Raw genomic sequence first — 21,945 nt, forward strand, 5'->3', positions numbered from 1 at the left:
CATTGGAGTTGCTACCTTGAGTTTGTGTTTCTTCACCTTTCATGCAGAATGCATCGACTGGAGTAGTGTGTACATTAGCTGTAGTCCTTTTGCCTTTATTGTACTTAGGATTCTGATTAATATCTTGCGGATAGCCATGGAGCTTGAAGCACTTGTCTTTGGTGTGGCCAGTACATTTGCAGTGATCATAGAAGGGACGTGGTCTGGCACTTGTGGAAGGATGATTATTTGGGGAATAATTAGTTCTGAAGTTGTTATTCATAGATGCTCTGTTGTTGAAATTATTGTGCGAAGGTAAATTAACATTCAAAGAAGTATAATCGAGCATGATTTGATTATATAGCTTCACTTCTCGTTGCTTTTCTTCTTGAATGAGCAAAGAGAAGTCCTGTGCCATGGAAGGCAGTGGATTCATCATGAGTATACTACCTCGCACTGTGGTATACACTTCGTTTAATCCCATGAGGAACTGAATAAGTCTTCTATCTTGTTCAGCCTTGTGCATATTCTCCTTAGCCCCACAAGTGCACTGACAACTACATTGTGACTTAGCATTTATCATGCTTAATTCCTCCCAAAGCTTCTTCATTTTCGTATAATATCCAGTAACATCGAGGACTCCCTGAGCTAAATCGTTGATTTCCATTTGGATTTGATACAACTTAGTGCCATTAGTATGGTCGTACCTATCTTCCAATTCCCTCCAAAGTTCAAAAGCATTGTTAGCGTACTCGACACTATCAGCAATTTCCTTGCACAGAGAATTCAGGATCCATGAGGTTACCATATCGTCGCACCTTTCCCACTGACAAAATTGTAGCGAATCTAGATCTGGTCTCTTATACTCACCAGTGATGAATCCTATTTTATTTTTGATTGAAATAGCTCTGAGGATGCTTCTTCTCCAAGATCGATATCCGACGCCGTTGAACGGCTGTCACCAACATCGCACCAGAGTTATCCGATGGATGCATGTAAAATGGGCAGCTTAGATTGACTCCGGGGTCAGTAGCGGCGACGTGGGTTGGATCACTTGATTCAACTCTAGAATCATTGTTTGCATCAAGGATAACCATGAGAAACAATGTCAATTTGTCAAAAATAAAGCGAGAAGAAGAAAATGTCGGATCGAGAAAATTGGGGCAAAAATGGAGACGGTGACTGTGTCTTTAGAATCCAAAAAATTGAGAAAGAAATTGAAGAGAATAGAAAGTAGAATACCTCGCTCTGATACCATGTAAAACAATGAGAGTAACGGAAGAGCAGAGCTCAAGCTTGAGCTCCAATGGAGGAACCCTAGAAGGTTCTCGAAGAGAAACAGAGAAGAGAGAAGGTCGGTTGTGTGAAATGAACTGATTAAGTTGTATTAGACTTTTAACTAAGTAAATATATACATGTTACACGCGTATATTGTGAATGATCAATATCAGCTAACTAATACACAATTAACTAACTATTAACAAACCATACCTATACACATAATAAATACACTATCTCAATAAGATTTATAATATGTTGAAAAAAAATTAGAGGTTCACTTTCATTGTTTCTAAATTGTTGGGAAAGGTATAAATTGACATGTTGATAGAGGACAAAATTGTCTCACAATATGGAGCAACCATTAGGGAGAAGAGCATTTTTGAGCTACTTGAAATACGGCGAGAGAATTTCGAAGAAAAAACAAAATGTCCCATTTGGAATTATTCACTGGCAAAATTACGCTCTTTGTTATGAAATAAAGATTGTAAATTAAATAAATCAAAGACAAGTATAGAGAGAGATTCATGTATTATTCAACTTCAAATTCCTGTACATAATGAACTGAAATCTCCTCTATTTATAGAAGAAAAGAAGTTGTTGTGTAAGCTGCTACTGCAAGCTGCTGTGTAAGCTGCTACTGTACCAGATATAGATAATCTTCTACTGAGGGTAATGTTTATCCGTAACGGAGTATCGAAAGGATAAGCTCATTGTACGATGTATGGATAATCTTCTATTGGGGGTAATGTTTATCCATAACGGAGAATCGAATGGATAAGCTTCTTCAGGAGGCTTATTTCCAATAGAGTGCTAAATAGATAAACATATATACGGCGAAGTCCTATATAGATAAGCTTCTTCAGGAAGCTTATTTACAACGGAGTACTAAAGGAACGTCCATAATATATATATATTTATAACACTCCCCCTTGGATGTTCATTAAAAGATAATGTGCTTCGTTAAAACCTTACTATGAAAAACCCCGTGGGAAAAAATCCAGTGAAGGAAAAAGAGTACACATATTTAGTAATATGCATTATTAGCTGCCTCATTAAAAACCTTATAAGGAAAACCCTGTGGGAAAAACCTTAGTAAGGGAAAAAAAGTACAACGCGTATTTTACTTCCCCTGATGAAAACTTTGTTTCAAATAGTTGAGTCTCTACATTCCACTTTTGTATACCATCTTCTCAAATTGGCAAAGATTTAGTGAATAAATCTGCTGGATTGTCACTTGAACAGATTTGCCAGTTTGAGATCGAGCTTTATGGGGATCGGATAAATAACCTGCATCTGCATAACCAATACGATCTGCACCACCTCTGTTAGCATTAGCAAGATACATAAGTGCATCAATTGCACTGAGATAGAGTATTTCAGGACCAAGGAATCCTCATCCTCTTCTGGAGGTCGGAACGGATCCTTATTCACTTCAAGTGATCGAACACACATTGGTGTACTTAATGGGTGCGCTTTGTCCATATAAAAGCGCTTAAAGACCCTGTCTGTATATGCAGATTGATGGATAAAGATCCTGTCTGCTAAATATTCAATTTGCAGACTAAGACAAAATTTTATTTTTCCAAGATCTTTCATCTTAAATTATTTCTTAAGATATTCAATTGCCTTTTGGAGCTCTTCTGGAGTTCTAACAAGATTTATGTCATCAACATAAATAATAAGTATAATAAATTCTGGTGATATTTTTATAAAAATATATGGACAAATAACACTATTTATGTAACCCTCTTTCAGCAAACATTTACTGAGACAATTATACCACATGCGCCCAGATTGCTTTAAACCGTACAAAGATCAAATTTGATCGAGTACATTTCTCAATACTCTGAATTACATGCTTCAAGCATTTTAAATCCTTCAGGGATCTTCATATAGATTTAATCAAATGAGTCATATAGGTTATCACTTGCTTTTAAATGGCATGATAACTTCAGGTGTCTGGACTACATGTCCGATCCTCACAATCTTTTACAATATTGTGCACTATATTGTATCAAATATATCGTCGACGATCATTTTGTATCGGTTCCTAAGCGACATAACTTGTTGAGATCTCATCACTTTCTTTATTTTCAGGTACCTGAACTTTTTCTGGAGTTTCATGAAATGTTATGCCGTGGGATCTTCTAGAGCTCATTTTCTCCTCATTATGATCATTTTGATCATTTGCTCCTAGCATTTTTCAAGGTTTGTTACCTTTGGAACCGATCGGTTTACTACGCTTCACGCGTGCAGTAAAGTTTATCCTTCAGGGACTTTAATTTTAATAGGAGCATTTGCAGCTGAAATATGATATTTAATTTTAGAGCAGCAAATGCTTCTGGCATTTGACTTGAATTATCTTCTAAGTGAGGATCATATTATTGATAATTCGATTCATATAGCAAATTTTCCAATTGTTTATTCCATCCCCCAAATGTTAGAAAAACTAACATATATCCCAATCTTCTTTGGGAAACCTATCTTTGTGCTTTTGTGGTAGAGAAACTAATCATATACCATGCATCAAAAGTTATTAGACAGTAAAAATATTTGGTTTCTGATCCTAAACCAATTGTGAGGGGAGGACTTATCATATATTGTTGGTCTGAAGCATACAAGTGTTGTTGTGTGCAATTTAGAATATCTTAGACCAACACATGAAGCTTTGTTCTCATAAGCAATAGTTTAGCCATTAATAGGAGGTATTCAATGCTAAACTAACTTGGATATAAACCAGCATCATCAAGATGAACTATCTTGATTTCATAATCCTGAAAATTATGCTCTTAATTGAGAAAAGCAATTTCAAATGCCAAACTGCAGGTTGACAATAAACACATATATAACCATCTCATATATGCATCTATAAGTGGTTCACATGATAGGTGAATGGGCCCATATTCACCTTTTATATATTCTAGAATTCAAGGGTCTTAGTCCCAACTTCAGTCGGTATAATCAACTTATTATGAGAACAAGCAACACAAGAGAAAATCATAATCAAATGAACATTATAAAGATAATTCTAAATTTATAAATGTAAGAAATTAAGAATTTCAGTTTTTTTACCACCAACTTTGTGACAAATATCTCCTTCAGGAAGAAACGCCATTAACATCTAAATATTATATATCAAGCGGTAACCACATAGTCATTACATCCTTCAGGGAAAGATACACAAGTTGTTATTTTCTTCGGAGAACTCAATAACTAACCATAACATATTAATGTGGTTGTAGTAGAAAGCATTTTACAAGAATACTTTTGCCTTGGAATGATATTTAAAATTATCCAAGATATTTTATGTACGACGGGTACGTGCGACAATGATCTTTATGCCACAAAAATAAAATTTATATCCTTTGTCATTCTACCTCTTCAGGAGGTGAGTTGTGTATTTCTTCCTTCATTCCAGGGAATGAAAATGTGCTTCAAAAATAACTTTAAATCGCTCATTATTTTGTTTAAGCACGGAAAGACACGATTTCATAATATTTTCCTACTTCAGGAGGAAATTTCAATTGTGTTACTTCTTCAGGAGCAAATTTAAAATACGAAATATTGAGCATATATTCTCTCAATCATATTACCTCTTCTGGAGGTGAATCGTAATATATTTATATCAAAAGCACATTCATATTTACGAGCTTTATTAATATTATCACATTCACTTCAGGGAATGGATTAATATTTATCAAAAGTTCTCCTCCTTCAGGGAATGGAACATAATTATCTGAACGCGCATCAATCACACTAAATTATGTGATGTCTTAGAACCTCTTTTACGATTATACTACTTCAGGAGCAAATCAAGACATGTATGTAATATAGAGAATATTTCTCTAGCTTATCTTCAATTGTAACTATAGAAAGCCTAAATTATTACTTCTGGTGGTCATAGGCATATACCACTTCTGGTGTTTACCAAAATTTAGTTACAATGAGATATGTGAAACATAACCTCTTCTGGTGGTTGTATATTTCTTGCAAACTCTGCTGGAGTTTAAGTGGATCTAACAATGTTATCCCCTTTAATCCTTTATTAAGATAATTAGGATGAATACAAATACCAAAATAGGTATCGTATACGTAGCATATAACCAAGCAAGCGATGATAAATATATTAGAATATAAGAAAAAAGGCTCAAATTAATTTACGCAAATTTGGCCACTCCAGATGTAAATGATATCTATATCACTACTGCCAAGAAGAAAAAACTCACCACCTCAAGGACATAATCTGCCTTATGATGCTCGGAATGAAGAAGATCTAACCACGGAGGTAAGAGTATAGCCTTACATCGGAGATGAACACACATCACAAAATTTCATGTCATCATCATCATCAAATAACATATACGAAAACAACCTGTTCAAATTCAGTTGCTCGGCTAACATAACGACACCAGCTAAACCGGACACGACGGCGTCGTATATAGCGTCGTCAATTTGAACCGGATTGAGCAAGGAAGATAAGCCGAGGAATTAAAGGAAAGCGAAAATAAGGGAACAGAGATAAGTTGAGTAGTTGGCGAGAAGGGTAACGAGTAAAATTGGGATAGATTCAGAAGAAACATCAGTTAATTGGCTTTTGTAATCCCATTATCGTGGATTGGAGTATTATTTTCAATAATGGGTTATTATTCACTTTTGAAGCAAGTGGATAGAGAGAGTTGGCTAGAGCTTCGTGCAGATAATGTGTTATGAAATAAAGATTGTAAAGTAAATAAATCAAAGACAAGTATAGAGAGAGATTGATGTATTATTCAACTTCAAATTCCTGTACATAATGAACTGAAATCTCCTCTATTTATAGAAGAAAAGAAGCTGTTGGGTAAGCTGCTACTGCAAGCTGCTGTGAAAGCTGCTACTGTACCAAATATAGATAATCTTCTACTGAGGGTAATGTTTATCCATAACGGAGTATCGAAAGGATAAGCTCATTGTACCATGTATGGATAATCTTCTATTGGGGGTAATGTTTATCCATAACGGAGTATCGAAAGGATAAACTTCTTCATGAGGCTTATTTCCAATAGAGTGCTAAATAGATAAATATATATACGGCGAAGTCCTATATGGATAAGCTTCTTCAGGAAGCTTATTTATAGCCGAGTACTAAAGGAACATCCATTATATATATATATATATATATATATATATATATATATAACACTCTCTAGTTTAAAATAAACTGGAAGGAGTACTTTTTCTTGAAAACAGAGGAAAGGTAATAATTGACATGTTGATAGAGGACATGTGACGATCCATCTCGTCGTCACGTGAGTTACCGCCCCGTTTTCCCCATTTTCTGTTTACTTATGTTTTACTTTAAGAGTCTTGAGTGAATGAGTCGATTTGGATTGGTTTTGGATGGAAATGAGACACATAGTCCCTTTAAGGAAGGTTTGCCTTGAAAAAGTCAACCGGATGTTGACTTATGAGTTAGAGGGCTCGGATGTGATTTCCGGTGATTCAGTTAGCTTCGGGGGATGATTTGTGACTTAGGAGCGTGATCGGAATTGGTTTCGGAGGTCCGGTGTAGAATTAGGCTTGAATTTGCGAAGTTAGTATTTTGGCGAAGTTAGTATTTTGGCGAAGTTAGTATTTTGGAAGAACTTAGGCTTGAATCCGATGTAATTTGAGGGTTTTGGTGTTATTTGTGGTATTTTGATGATTGGAGCAACTTTGAATGATGTTTTAAGATGGATTGGCACTTTTGGTTGAGGTCCCGGGGGCCTCGGGGTGATTTCGGATAGCCATCGGGATGAAATTTGGACTTATGAGATTGCTGGTATGCCTGGTTTCTGGTATTTCTGCATCTGCGGAAAAGGAACCGCAGATGCGGTTGCGCAGGTGCAGAAGAAAGATCGCAGGTGCGGTCATTGGCCTGGATGGAAGGATCCGCAGATGCGGTAGGGAAGCCGCATCTGCGAGGCCGCAGATGCGATAGAATAGTCGCAGGTGCGTAAAGGTGAGGCCTTGGTGCTTCCGCAGAAGCGGACAAGTATCCGCAGAAGCGGGGTCCGCATATGCGGACAGGAGACCGCAGAAGCGGTCGTTGGTTTAATGAAGATCCCCAGAAGTGAAATTATAACCGCAGAAGCGGTAGCCGCAAATGCGGTAAGGGAACCACAGATGCGAAAATCACTGTTCTCAGATGGGTTTTAAAGCTTATTTTGTTCGGCGAGCTTAAGTCCATTTCCATCATTTTTGATCGACCTTGAGAGCTCTTGGACGGAATTTGAAGGGGATTTCAACTAGGTGTGATAGGGGCATTTGTACTGATTGACCTCACTTTACTTGATAAAAATCACACCCTCAGTCATGTTTCTAACGTTTAATAAAATATGACCTGGCTTTGAAATGGCTAAACCAAAATGAGAGTAATATGAGGGCTGGAATCCCTATCTTATCTTAGTATGCCTGAGGGGCGAAGTTTATATTGACTGAGAGGGGTTGAGAACCCAATAGTGAGGATGACTGATATATTATGTGGATCGGGCTGCACGCCGCAGCAATATACTTATATGGATCGGGCTGCACGCCGCAGCAGTATACTTATATGGATCAGGCTGCACGCCGCAGCAGTATATTATGTGGATCGGGCTGCACGCCGCAGCAGTATATTTATACGGATCGGGCTGCACGCCGCAGCGGTATACTATGATTTCGGTTATTGTGAGAAATAAATGAGTTGAGTACTGGATTAAAGGATTTTTCCTGGCTTCTTCATTTAGTTGTTGTTTAAATGTTCTTACTGCTTTGATATAGAACTACTTAGTGCTCTTTACGAGACTTCTTTCCGTCAGTCATTATTTATTGCTATTACTCACTCAGTCGGAGTACTCACATTACTCCCTGCACCATGTGTGCAGATACAGGTATTGCAGAGGCGTAGATTGAGCTGTCTCTGCTATTCAGATCTCACTGGAGTCATCGAGGTAGCTGCATGGCGTCCGCAGACCCGATTTCTCCCTCTATCCTCTTTACTTTCAGTATTTTAGACTATCTTTTTTTAGGCTGTTTCTCAGACTTGTATTAGAGGCTCTTGACTCGTGACACCGGATCGGTGGGCTTGTAGTGATGTTATTACGTTCTTTCCGCGCATTGTATCCACTGTTTCAGACTTGTTTTTATGTTAATTTTGTATTTAAACCCTGTTAATTGGTAACGAACTCAATATGAGGGATTGAGAGTGCTGAAATGGTCGGGCTTGCCTAGCATTGTGTTGGGCGCCATCACGATCGGGGTTGGGGTCGTGACAAGTTGGTATCAGAGCCTAAGTTACTAGTTCTCGCGAGTCATAAGCCGGTTTAGTAGATTCTCGCGGAGCGGTAAGGGGACGCCTGTATTTCTCCTCGAGAGGCTGCAGAACCTTTAGGAAAATTCCACATTCTTGAAATTCTTGTCGTGCGAACTTGTTGAGCCGAATGCTAAATTTCTCCTTATTCTATTCTCTCACAGATGGTGAGGACACGAGCTACCGGACGTGACGGATGACCACCAGTGCCACCTACTGAGGCCACTAGAGGCCGTGGATGCGGTCGTGGTCGTGGCCGAGGTAGAGCAGCGAGGGCAGCACCTATTGATCCACCAGCTGTCCCAGTTCCGGATCAGGCTCCAGCAGTACCAACTCAGGCACCGGCTGTGCCCATAGTGATTCCTGGCCTTCAAGAGACATTAGCTCAGATCTTGACAGTGTGCACGGGCCTGGCTCAGGTGGTTTCAGCCACCACAGCACCAGCAGCTACTTCACAGGCCGGGGGAGGCAATCAGACCCCCGCTGCTCGCACAGCTGAGCAGTTAGGGCAGGGATTACAGACTCCAGAGGCACCTCCAACTCAGCCAGTGGTACCAGTACAGGAGTTCAGGGTTCCAGTTATGCCCGAGGACGAGCAGCGTCGCCTCGAGAGGTTTGGTAGACTCCAGCCTCCGACATTTAGTGGAGCTGAGGGTGAGGATGCCCAGGGTTTTCTAGACAGATGTCAGCGGATGCTCCGTACAGCGGGGATTCTTGAGTCTAGTGGGGTGGCTTTTACTATTTTTCAGTTTACTGGAGTTGCCTTCACTTGGTGGAGGCGTATGAGCGGCGTACGCCGGTTGGTACAACACCTTTGACTTGGCAGGAGTTCTCCACTCTCTTCTTGGAGAAGTATGTACTGCCGTCTTGCAGGAAGGAGCTGCGCAGGCAGTTTGAGGGGCTATGGCAGGGAGATATGACAGTGTCCCAGTATGAGATGAGATTTTCTGAGTTATCTCGGCATGCAGTTTGGTTGGTTCTGACAGATCGTGAGCATATTCGGAGGTTTGTTGATGGTCTCACCTATCCTCTTCGTGTTCTTATGACTAGGGAGCGAGTGCTGGGTGCCACATTCGAAGAGGTGGTTGATATAGCCCGAGAGATTGAGGCGGTTCGCCGTCAGGATCGAGATGAGAGGGAGGCCAAGAGGCCTCGAGGTTCTGGTAGTTACAGTGGCACTCCTTCGAGTGGCCAGTTCCAGCAGGGTCGGGGTCGTTCTTTCAGGCCCGCTCAGTCAGCTCGACCCGAGTATCGAGGAGGATCTTCAGGTCGTGGTTATCAGGGTTCTCAGCAGAGTCAGCCATCTCTCAGCGCTCTTCCAGCACAGAGTTCGTCTCATGCTCCATCTGCTCAGGGTTCTTCCGGGCCGAGTGCATCAGCTAGTCACTCCGGCGCGAGGGGTTCCCTTCAGTCCTAGTTCCCAGCACCCGGGAGTTGCTATGAGTGTGGAGAGTTCGAGCATATGCGGAGGGAGTGTCCTCGTCGTACTGCTAGCTTATCTCAGCAGAGGGGTCAGCCCTCATCTTCTGGTCAAGTTTCTTCAGCACCCGCCCCGCCAGCTAGGGGTAAGGCTCAGGCGGCCAGGGGTCGCCCTAGGGGTGGTGGTCGATCGGAAGGTGGTCAGGCTCGCTTTTATGCTCTTCAGGGCAGGACAGATGCTATTGCTTCGGATGCTGTGATTACATGTATTATTTCAGTCTGCCACAGAGATGCCTCAGTCTTATTTGATCCCGGTTCCACCTATTCCTATGTGTCTTCATATTTTGCTCATCATTTGGGTATGACCCGAGGGTGTCTTGCTTTACCTGTTCATGTATCTACCCCAGTGGGCGATACGGTTGTTGTAGACCATGTATACCAGTCGTGTTTGGTTACTATTGGGAGTCTGGAGACCCGAGTGCTTCGTGTCATGCTATTCTAGACTGTTATACTAAGACAGTCACCTTGGCTATACCGGGTGTTTCGAGGATCGAGTGGCGTGGTGTGACTGACTATGTTCCTAGTACGGTGATCTCATTCTTAAAGGCCCAGCGTATGGTTGGGAAGGGTTGTCTTTCATATTTGGCATTTGTGAGGGATGTGGGAGCCGAGACTCCTAGCATTGATTCTGTCCCGGTTGTGAGGGAGTTCCCAGATGTGTTTCCTGCAGACCTGCCGGGCATGCCGCCGGACAGGGACATTGACTTTGGTATTGACCTGGTGCCGGGCACTCAGCCCATTTCCATTCCGCCATATCGTATGGCACCAGCAGAGTTGAAAGAGTTAAAGGATCAGCTTCAGGAACTCCTAGATAAGGGGTTCATTCGGGCGAGTGTGTCACCGTAGGGTGTACAGGTTCTATTTGTGAAGAAGAAAGATGGCACCATGAGGATGTGCATTGACTACAGGCAATTGAACAAAGTAAAAGTGAAGAACAAGTATCCTCTACCTCGCATTGATGATTTATTTGACCAGCTTCAGGGAGCGAGGGTGTTCTCCAAGATTGATCTCCGTTCGGGCTACCACCAGTTGAAGATCAGGGATTCAGATATTATGAAGACTGCTTTCAGGACTAGATATGGGCACTATGAGTTCCTTGTTATGTCCTTTGGGCTGACTAATGCCCCAGCAGCGTTCGTGCATTTGATGAACAGTGTGTTTCGGCTGTGTTTGGATTCATTCGTTATTGTTTTTATTGATGATATCCTGGTGTACTCGCGTAGCCAGGAGGAGCACGCACAGCATTTGCGAGTTGTATTGCAGAGATTGAGGGAGGAGAAGCTTTATACAAAGTTCTCCAAGTGTGAGTTTTGGCTCAGCTCAGTAGCTTTCTTGGGGCACGTGGTGACCAACGAGGGTATTCAGGTCGACCCGAAGAAGATAGAGGCGGTTCAGAGTTGTCCTAGACCGACCTCAACCACGGAGATTCGTAGTTTCCTTGGGTTGGCAGGTTATTATCGTCGGTTTGTTCAAGGATTTTCCTCTATTGCATCGCCTTGACCAAGTTGACTCAGAAGGGCGCTCCATTTGTATGGTCGGACGAGTGCGAGGAGAGCTTTCAGAAGCTCAAGACAGCTTTGACCACGGCTCCAGTATTGGTTTTGCCATCAGCTTCAGGTTCTTACACGGTATATTATGATGCTTCGAGAGTTGGGATCGGATGTGTATTGATGCAGGAGGGTAGAGTTATTGCATATGCTTCTCGCCAGTTGAAGCCCCACGAGAAGAACTACCCTGTTCATGATCTGGAGTTGGCTGCTATAGTTCATGCTTTAAAGATTTGGAGGCACTACTTGTATGGTGTATCTTGTGAGGTATTCACTGATCATCGTAGTCTTCAGCATCTATTCAAGCAAAAGGATCTTAATTTGAGGCAGCGGAGATGGCTAGAGTTACTTAAGGATTATGATATCACCATTCTGTATCACCCGGGGAAGGCCAATGTAGTGGCCGATGCTTTGAGCCGAAAGGCAGTTAGTATGGGGAGCTTGGCATACATTCCAGTTGGGGAGAGGCCCTTTGCAGTTGAGGTCCAGGCTTTGGCCAATCGGATGGTGAGATTAGATATTTCGGAGCCTAGTCGGGTGTTGGCTTGTGTGGTTTCTCGGTCTTCCTTGTATGATCGCATCAGAGAGCGCCAGTATGATGATCCGCATTTGCTTGTCCTTAAGGACAGGGTTCAGCATGATGATGCCAGGGATGTGACTATTGATGATGATGGCGTGTTGAGGATGCAAGGCCGGATTTGTGTGCCCAATGTGGATGGGCTTCGGGAGTTGATATTGGAGGAGGCCCATAGCTCGCGGTATTCCATTCATCCGGGTGCCGCGAAGATGTATCAGGATTTGAGGCAACACTATTGGTGGAGGAGGATGAAGAAGGATATAGTAGGGTATGTAGCTCGGTATCTCAACTGTCAGCAAGTAAAGTACGAGCATCAGAGGCCGGGTGGTGTACTTCAGCGGATGATTATTCCAGAGTGGAAGTGGGAGAGGATTACTATGGATTTTGTGAGTGGTCTCCCTCGGACTTTGAAGAAGTTTGATTCGATTTGGGTGATTGTGGATCGGCTGACCAAGTCTGTGCACTTCATTCCAGTATGTACTACCTATTCTTCGGAGCGGCTGGCAGGGATCTTTATCCGGGAGATTGTCCGATTGCATGGGGTTCCAGTGTCCATTATCTCAGATAGGGGTACTCAGTTCACTTCTCAGTTCTGGAGGACTTTTCAGCGGGAGTTGGGTACACAGGTGGAGTTGAGCACAACGTTTCATCCTCAGACGGACGGGCAGTCCGAGCGTACTATTCAGATATTGGAGGACATGTTGCGTGCCTGTGTTATTGATTTTGGAGGTTCTTGGGATGCGTTTTTGCCGCTTGCAGAGTTTGCCTACAACAAAGTTATCAGTGGAGCATTCAGATGGCTCCGTATGAGGCGTTGTGTGGGAGGCGGTGTAGGTCTCCTGTTGGTTGGTTCGAGCCCGGTGAGGCTAGGTTATTGGGGACAGAGATGGTTCAGGATGCCTTAGAGAAGGTGAAGCTGATTCAGGAGAGGCTTCGTACAGCACAGTCGCGTCAGAAGAGTTATGCGGACCGGAAGGTTCGGTATGTGTCATATATGGTGGGTGAGAAGGTCTTGCTGAAGGTTTCGCCCATGAAGGGTGTTATGTGGTTTGGGAAGAAAGGAAAGCTTGAGTCCACGGTTCATTGGACCTTTTGAGGTACTTAGGAGGATTGGGGAGGTGGCTTATGAGCTTGCCTTGCCACCCAGCTTGTCGGGCGTGCATCCGGTATTTCATGTTTCTATGCTCCGGAAGTATGTTGGGGACCCGTCTCATGTATTGNGCTTAAGTCCATTTCCACCATTTTTGATCGACCTTGAGAGCTCTTGGACGGAATTTGAAGGGGATTTCGACTAGGTGTGATTGGAGGTGAGTTCCTTAGCCTAAATACATGAGTTAATGGTAGAATTTGCATTGAAATTTGTGAAAATTCATCAAAAGAGGGTAAGCTAAGGCTTGGGAATGTGATATTTCAAGTGGAATTTGAGGGTCAATGGACTCCGATTTTGGTAATTTTGATATGTATAGACTCGTGGCGAGATAGGAATCCGGTGATGTTAATTTCTGATTTTTCGAGAAGTGGGCCCGGGGCTCGGGTTTTGTCAACTTCGTGAATTTCGATGTTTTTCGAGTCTTTTCGATTGGGTTATATTCCCTTAGCCTATTGTAACGTATTCGTTGTGGTTTTGGCCAGATTCGACGCGCGAGGAGGTTGATTTGCAAGGCAAGGGCATAGCGAGCTAGGACTTTGGCCGGCTTGAGGTGAGTAATGGTTATAAATGATGTCCTGAGGGTTTGAAACCCCGGATTTGCACAACGTAGTGCTATGTTGAGGTGAGACACACGCTGCATGTCGTGCGTGGGGTCCATTACTGCTGGGGATTTGGACTTGGTCCATCCCGATTGATGATTCTACTGTATTTTTGACTGAGGCTTAATTAATATCATTATAGTTTGGGCTAGTAGCCATGTTTGGGGCCTTGTGCCGACCTGTAGAACCCGTAGGGGCATTTGTACTAATTGACCTCACTTTACTTGTTAAAAATCATACCCTCAGTCATGTTTCTAACTGTTTAATAAAATATGAACTGGCTTTGAAATGGCTAAACCAAAATGAGAGTAATATAAGGGCTGGAATCCCTATCTTATCTTAGTATGCCTGAGGGGCGAAGTTTATATTGACTGAGAGGGGTTGAGAACCCAATAGTAAGGATGACTGATATATTATGTGGATCGGGTTGCACTCCGCAGCAGTATACTTATATGGATCGGGCTGCACGCCGCAGCAGTATACTTATATGGATCGGGCTGCACGCCGCAGCAGTATATTATGTGGATCGGGCTGCACGCCGCAGCAGTATAGCGCTTGGGCTGTAGGAGCCCCTCCGGAGTCTGCACACCCCCAGTGAGCGCAGTCGACTATTATTATTGGATCGGGCTGCACGCCGCAACAGTATATATATATATATATATTATGGATCGGGCTGCACGCTGCAGCAGTATATTTATACGGATCGGGCTGCACGCCGAAGCGGTATACTATGATTTCGGTTATTGTGAGAAATAAATGAGTTGGGTACTGGCTTAAAGGATTTTTCCTGGCTTATTCATTTAGTTGCTGTTTAAATGTTCTTACTGCTTGATATAGAACTGCTTAGTGCTCTTTACGAGATTTCTTTCCGTCAGTCATTATTTATTGCTATTACTCACTGAGTCGGAGTACTCACATTACTCCCTGCACTATGTGTGCAGATACAGGTATTCCGGAGGCGTAGATTGAGCTGTCTCTGCTGTTCAGATCTCACCGGAGTCATCGAGGTAGCTGCATGGCGTCCGCAGACCCGATTTCTCCCTCTATCCTCTTTACTTTCAGTATTTTAGACTATCTTTTGTTTAGGCTGTTTCTCAGACTTGTATTAGAGGCTCTTGACTTGTGACACAAAATCGGTGGACTTGTAGTGATGTTATTACGTTCTTTCCGCGCATTGTATCCACTGTTTCAGACTTGTTTTTATGTTAATTTTGTATTTAAACCCTGTTAATTGGTAACGAACTCAATATGAGGGATTGAGAGTGCTGAAATGGTCGGGCTTGCCTAGCATTGTGTTGGGCGCCATCACGATCGGGGTTGGGGTCGTGACAAGTTGGTATCAGAGCCTAAGTTACTAGGTCTCGCGAGTCATAAGCCGGTTTAGTAGATTCTCACGGAGCGGTAAGGGGACGCCTGTATTTCTCCTCGAGAGGCTGCAGAACCTTTAGGAAAATTCCACATTCTTGAAATTCTTGTCGTGCGAACTTGTTGAGCCGAATGCTAAATTTCTCCTTATTCTATTCTCTCACAGATGGTGAGGACACGAGCTACCGGACGTGACGGATGACCACCAGTGCCACCTACTGAGGCCACTAGAGGCCGTGGATGCGATCGTGGTCGTGGCCGAGGCAGAGCAGCGAGGGCAGCACCTATTGATCCACCAGCTGCCCCAGTTCCGGATCAGGCTCCAGCAGTACCAACTCAGGCACCGGCTGTGCCCATAGTGATTCCTGGCCTTCAAGAGACATTAGCTCAGATCTTGACAGTGTGCACGGGCCTGGCTCAGGTGGTTTCAGCCACCACAGCACCAGCAGCTACTTCACAGGCCGGGGGAGGCAATCAGACCCCCGCTGCTCGCACAGCTGAGCAGTTAGGGCAGGGATTACAGACTCCAGAGGCACCTCCAGCTCAGCCAGTGGTACCAGTACAGGAGTTCAGGGTTCCAGTTATGCCCGAGGACGAGCAGCGTCGCCTCGAGAGGTTTGGTAGACTCCAGCCTCCGACATTTAGTGGAGCTGAGGGCGAGGATGCCCAGGGCTTTCTAGATAGATGTCAGCGGATGCTCCGTACAGCGGGAATTCTTGAGTCTAGTGGGGTGGCTTTTACTACTTTTCAGTTTACTGGAGTTGCCTTCACTTGGTGGGAGGCGTATGAGCGGCGTAGGCCAGTTGGTACAGCACCTTTGACTTGGCAGGAGTTCTCCACTCTCTTCTTGGAGAAGTATGTACTGCCGTCTTGCAGGAAGGAGCTGCGCAGGCAGTTTGAGGGGCTATGGTAGGGAGATATGACAGTGTCCCGGTATGAGATGAGATTTTCTGAGTTATCTCGGCATGCAGTTTGGTTGGTTCCGACAGATCGTGAGCATATTTGGAGGTTTGTTGATGGTCTCACCTATCCTCTTCGTGTTCTTATGACTAGGGAGCGAGTGCTGGGTGCCACATTCGAGGAGGTGGTTGATATAGCCAGAGAGATTGAGGCGGTTCACCGTTAGGATCGAGATGAGAGGGAGGCCAAGAGGCCTCGAGGTTCTGGTAGTTACAGTGGCGCTCCTTCGAGGGGCCAGTTCCAGCAGGGTCGGGTTCGTTCTTTCAGGCCCGCTCAGTCAGCTCGACCCGAGTATCGAGGAGGATCTTCAGGTCGTGGTTATCAGGGTTCTCAGCAGAGTCAGCCATCTCTCAGCGCTCTTCCAGCACAGAGTTCGTCTCATGCTCCATCTGCTCAGGGTTCTTCCAGGCCGAGTGCATCAGCTAGTCACTCCGGCGCGAGGGGTTCCCTTCAGTCCTAGTTCCCAGCACCCGGGAGTTGCTATGAGTGTGGAGAGTTCGGGCATATGCGGAGGACCAACTTATAGCTTTTGGATTATCTTTCTCTTATAAGCACTTGACTTATAAATATTTTTTATTTTATCAAACGCGTAGATAAGCCAAAAATACTTATAAGCTGATTTGACTTGCTTATAAACGTAGCCAAATACCCTCTAGGTCACGTTATAGATTGTACTTTACGGCTGTTGTGCTAGGAGTTGTACTTATTACTCCTTATTTTACCGGTTACTAAATGTTGGGAGTAAATTCCACTTTACCTCCTTAACCTTTTAGCATAAGGAAACAATACCCCCTTCACCTTTTGAATGGGAAAGGGAACCCCTTTTGACCCAAAAGACAACCAACGAAATGAAAAGATGGTCACCAGAATTTACAAAATGATATAACAATCCTTGTTTGGAGAGAAAACTAGTATCATCACGTCTTAACCAATTTAATTGCTTTTTTTAGTTAATGTCATGATAATAACCATCAACCTACAAATATGAATAATACAATAGGCATGTAATCCGATGTTAATAGATTGGACAAAGGAAAAAGATCAAATATCAAAAGTAACTTACATTAAGTTGTATCTCGCAAGTAACCTTTATTCTTCATTACTCAACAATTATGGCTAATATCAATTTGAGCTAAGCTTGTTTGATGCCAATATCAAAGCATATGAAAAAAACAAAGTCGAATTCTCCTTTTTATGGTGCGCGCAGAGTTATCTGTAGCAAAGTAACTAACGAGAAGATAAATTAAACTAAAACAATATTTAACCCATTACTGGTCTGTGAACATTGTATTTTACTACAATAACTCAAAGCTATACTAGCTACTAGTTGGTGCCACACATCGATTTCGTGAATATTTATGAGATTAAGCAGCACCATGACTTAAATCTATTTTCGTCAACTTTTATTAGTTGGCACAAAAGAATTTGGAACGTCATTGGAGCCAGATGCTCGCATATTGAGGATAACAAGATCCACAAAATAAAATGAAATATACTATATGTATTTGAATCAGTTTAATAACAACCAAATTAAGTAATTAAGTTTCTTAAAGTTGATTTAGTTATCTTAAAAGCTGGTTGAGTTTTCCGGTGATAGTTTTCTCATTATGCTTGTTAATTCTTTAGTTAAAGGGGGCTCTCTTTCCCATTCAAGAGGTGAGGGGGGTAGGTTAAGGGGGTAAGATGGAATTGACTCAAATGTTGGCCTAATTACAATTGCAGGATGAAGTAAGAACACTTACGCGCGCCCTAGCGAGTGCCGGGCAAAAGCCGGTCAAGTTAGGCCAACTGTTGAACGTGTGCACCACGAATGCACTTACGCAAGAGATGCTAGGGAGGCGGGTGTTCGCTGGCGCAAGTGGCGGTGTTGATCCACAGGTGGAAGAGTTCAAGTCAATGGTGGTGGAGGCATTGGTGCTCGCCGGCATTTTCAACGTTGGCGATTTTATCCCGGCACTTGATTGGTTGGACATTCAAAGTGTAGCTGCAAAAATGAAAAAGCTCCACGCGCGTTTCGACGCGTTCTTAACCTCAATTATAGAGGAACACAAAAGCAAGCAATTTGGAGAAATGAAAGAACATGAGGACTTGTTGAGTACGTTAATCTCTTTGAAAAAAGGAGGCGGCGATAATGAAGGAGGAAAGCTCACAGATTCAGAAATTAAAGCTTTACTCTTGGTAAGCCTCTCTCTTCCTTAAACGAAATATATCAAAGGTGCAATTGACAAATGCTTTCACTTCTAATTTCATGTTACGTAATCAGTGACCGGGATAGAAATTTTACTAAAATTATTTAATACATAAGTAAATATATAAACAGCTATTGAGTTGTTTTAAAGGAATTCAACATTTATTACTGTATTGGGAAAAAACTGAATTTAAATATTGAAGGTGACGTGTCATGACACGTGGACCGGTCAAATAGTCAAAACGTGGTAATCAGTTAGAAGACACGAGCAACAACAGACGCGGGAGAGAAGATACTTAAAGGCACGAACTATTATTCAAATGAAACGAGACTCGTACCTGTTCGAGTCATTTAAAGTTCGAAGATCAGAAGGAATTGGAGACATGAATCTGATAGCGAAAAAGAGTCCAAATTCAGCATTAAATGCCAAATACGTTAGAGAATTTGTATTTAATATTAATGATTGAGTAACGTTTCCTTCAATATCATTTATTGCTCGTAATTGCCTCATTAAAGCAAAGGCATTACATTTTCTCTTAAAACTTAACTATAAAAAGAGGAAGTCACAACATCTGTAGGATACGAAAAACACTACTGGAATATACTTTGTTTTATTTGCTTTCTGATTATATCATTCAAAATTTCTTTCTTATACACTTTTCCGATTATCAGTAACCCGAGTTCTTATAAATTCAAACTTTGACCTAAAATCTAATTTTTTTGTTAAACAAATTGGTTCCGTTACCTGGAATCTGATAATCAAGCATATCTCAATCTAATTTTCTTGATTGCATCAATCATGTCAAACAACAATGACAACACTCAAGGAAACCCAGAAATTCAGACAATCCAACAACTTCAGGGAGATTCCCCACAAGGTTCTCCACAAGGTTCTCCAAGAGGCTCCCCACGACGGTCCCGTGAAGGCACTCCTGATGGATCTTACACAGATGGTCAGGCTCAATTCAAAAATGTTGAAACCATGAATGAGGCTCTGCAAAAACTTATTGCCTCTCAAGTCAATAACGCTCTTCAAGCTTTTGTTCGCCAATTACCTGTTGTCCCACCCACGCCTTCTCCAAACAACAACACTTTGGAGAATCCTCGTTCAGGATTGGTTAATTCAGGCAGCGGTGGAACCCCTAGTGAAACACAAGAGAGAGACCCAGGTAATCCAGTTAACTCTGATTTACAAAATCTAGTACTAACCTTACAGAAACGGCTTAAGGAGCAAAATGAACGCATAGAGCAAATACCTGGAGTACCGCCCGTGATCAAGGGAGTGGATATAGATAAATATTCCCAACAACCATGGAAGCCAAGTGCTGCTCCCCTCCCAATTCCAAAGAAGTTTAAGATGCCTGATATTCCAAAGTATGATGGTACATCAGACCCACGAGATCATGTTACTGCATTCACAACAGGTGTCAAGGGCAATGATCTGACTAAGGAAGAAATTGAGTCGGTCTTGGTCAAAAAATTCGGTGAAACACTCACTAAAGGAGCCTTAACATGGTATTCTCTTTTACCTAAAAATTCTATAAATTCGTTTTATTTATCAAAGCACACTCGGGAGCTCAAAAAGTTGAAAAACGAATGGAAGATATCTTCAAAATCAAGCATGGAGACTCAGAGTTGCTTAGAGAGTTCGTAGATAGATTTCAACGGAAAGAATGACGCTGCCACGAGTACCTGATAATTGGACAGCCATAGCCTTTACTAGTAATTTGAATGAGAAGAGTTCAGAAGCCACGAGGCGACTCAAGGAAAGCCTTCGAGAATTCCCAGCAACAACGTGGAATGATGTCTACAACAGATACAGCACAAAGATGAGGATTGAAGAAGACATTATTTTACGACATAAAACAGAAGAAAAGGTAAGCTCAAGGCGTGTGGAAAACGAAAAGAGATCCGGTAAAAACAGGTACGAGCCATACATGGATCCTGCGGTAAAGGACTCACGGTCAAGACAAGATAATCAAAGGTACGATCACAAACCTAGGAACAGGGAATCAGGCTCCTCATCAAGGTTCGGAAATGATCGAAACACACGGGAGTCACGAGACGATGATGGAAGTCTAAAGGCAAGGTTCGGTGGTTACAACTTCAACGTAAGTACCTCTGAACTCGTGGCTATTTTAAGAAGCATGGGGGATAAGGTACGATGGCCAAAGGAAATGCGATCAAACCCAAACAGACGAAACCCTGATCATTGGTGCGAATTTCATAACGATCATGGGCATAAAACAGCAGACTGCAGGTTTCTACAAGGTGAAGTTGATTATTTGTTAAAACAAGGGTATCTTACTGAGTTGTTCAGTGAGAAAGGTAAACAAGCATACATGAAGAACAGACAGGAGCCTCCAAAACCACCTTCGCCCAAGAGAACTATCAACGTTATAAGTGGAGGTGAAGAGATCAATGATGTATCATATAAAAAGGTTTCAAAAGTGACAATTACTCACGGGAAGCGGCCTCGACATGTACTGGAAGAGGAGAATGTTATATTCAACAACGCAGACGCCGAGGGACTCATAACTCCGCATAACGACGCACTGGTAATATCTTTACTTGTACATGATACTAACGTGAAACGAGTTTTGGTTGATCCAGGTAGTTCTGTAAACATTGTTTTAATATGGGTATTGCGCGAGATGCAAGCGGAGGATAAATTAATCCCAAAGGCGCATACTTTGTCGGGATTTGATAACTCTAGTGTTGTAACAAAAGGGGAGGCAATACTTACTACATTCGCAGAAGGCGTCGTTAAAGATACCAAATTTCAAGTGGTAGATATGGAAATGGCTTACAATATGATTCTTGGGAGGCCATGGATTCATGACATGGAAGTTGTTCCTTCAACTTTACATCAAGTTATTAAATTCCCATCTCCATGGGGAATATGCCAAATCAGAGGCGATCAACAAACATCTAGAAGCATCAATTCCGTTGCAGATTCAAGTGTTAAAGGTGAAGACAAATAGCAATTACAGAATTTAGGTGAGGGTAACACGGAGTCAACCTCACCTGAGCAAAAGCAAACAGATCTGGATTCAAGACCTGATACCATTCAAGAACCGGAGAAGAATGAGAACTTCGAAACAACGATAGAAGAGCTAGAGGCCGTGGTGTTATTTATACATTGGCCCGAGAGAAAAGTGTACATAGGAGCTAATCTTAGCCCGGAGGTAAAACGTAAATTGATTGAATTTTTAAAAGCTAATGCGGACTGTTTTGCTTGGTCCCATTCTGACATGACAGGGATACCACCGGAAGTCATGACTCATAAGTTGAATGAAGATCCATCATATCCTCCCGTCAAGCAAAAGAAAAGAAAGCAAGGAACTTTCAAAAATAAGGTGATTCAAGAGGAAGTTCAAAAGTTGCTAAAAATTGGTTCAATTCGTGAGGTAAAATATCCTAACTGGTTAGCTAATACTGTTGTGGTTCCTAAGAAGAACGGTAAGTAAGGCGAGTCTGTGTAGATTATACAGACCTTAATAAAGCATGTCCA

General features: G+C 42.5%; 1 pseudogene; it reads left to right on the forward strand.

Annotated features, from left to right (window-relative positions):
- Positions 1-21,945, forward strand: part of LOC109211096 — a 44,765-nt pseudogene that overhangs the window by 22,135 nt on the left and 685 nt on the right.

The sequence above is a fragment of the Nicotiana attenuata genome, unplaced genomic scaffold, assembly GCF_001879085.1.
Source record: "Nicotiana attenuata strain UT unplaced genomic scaffold, NIATTr2, whole genome shotgun sequence".
NCBI lineage: Eukaryota > Viridiplantae > Streptophyta > Magnoliopsida > Solanales > Solanaceae > Nicotiana > Nicotiana attenuata.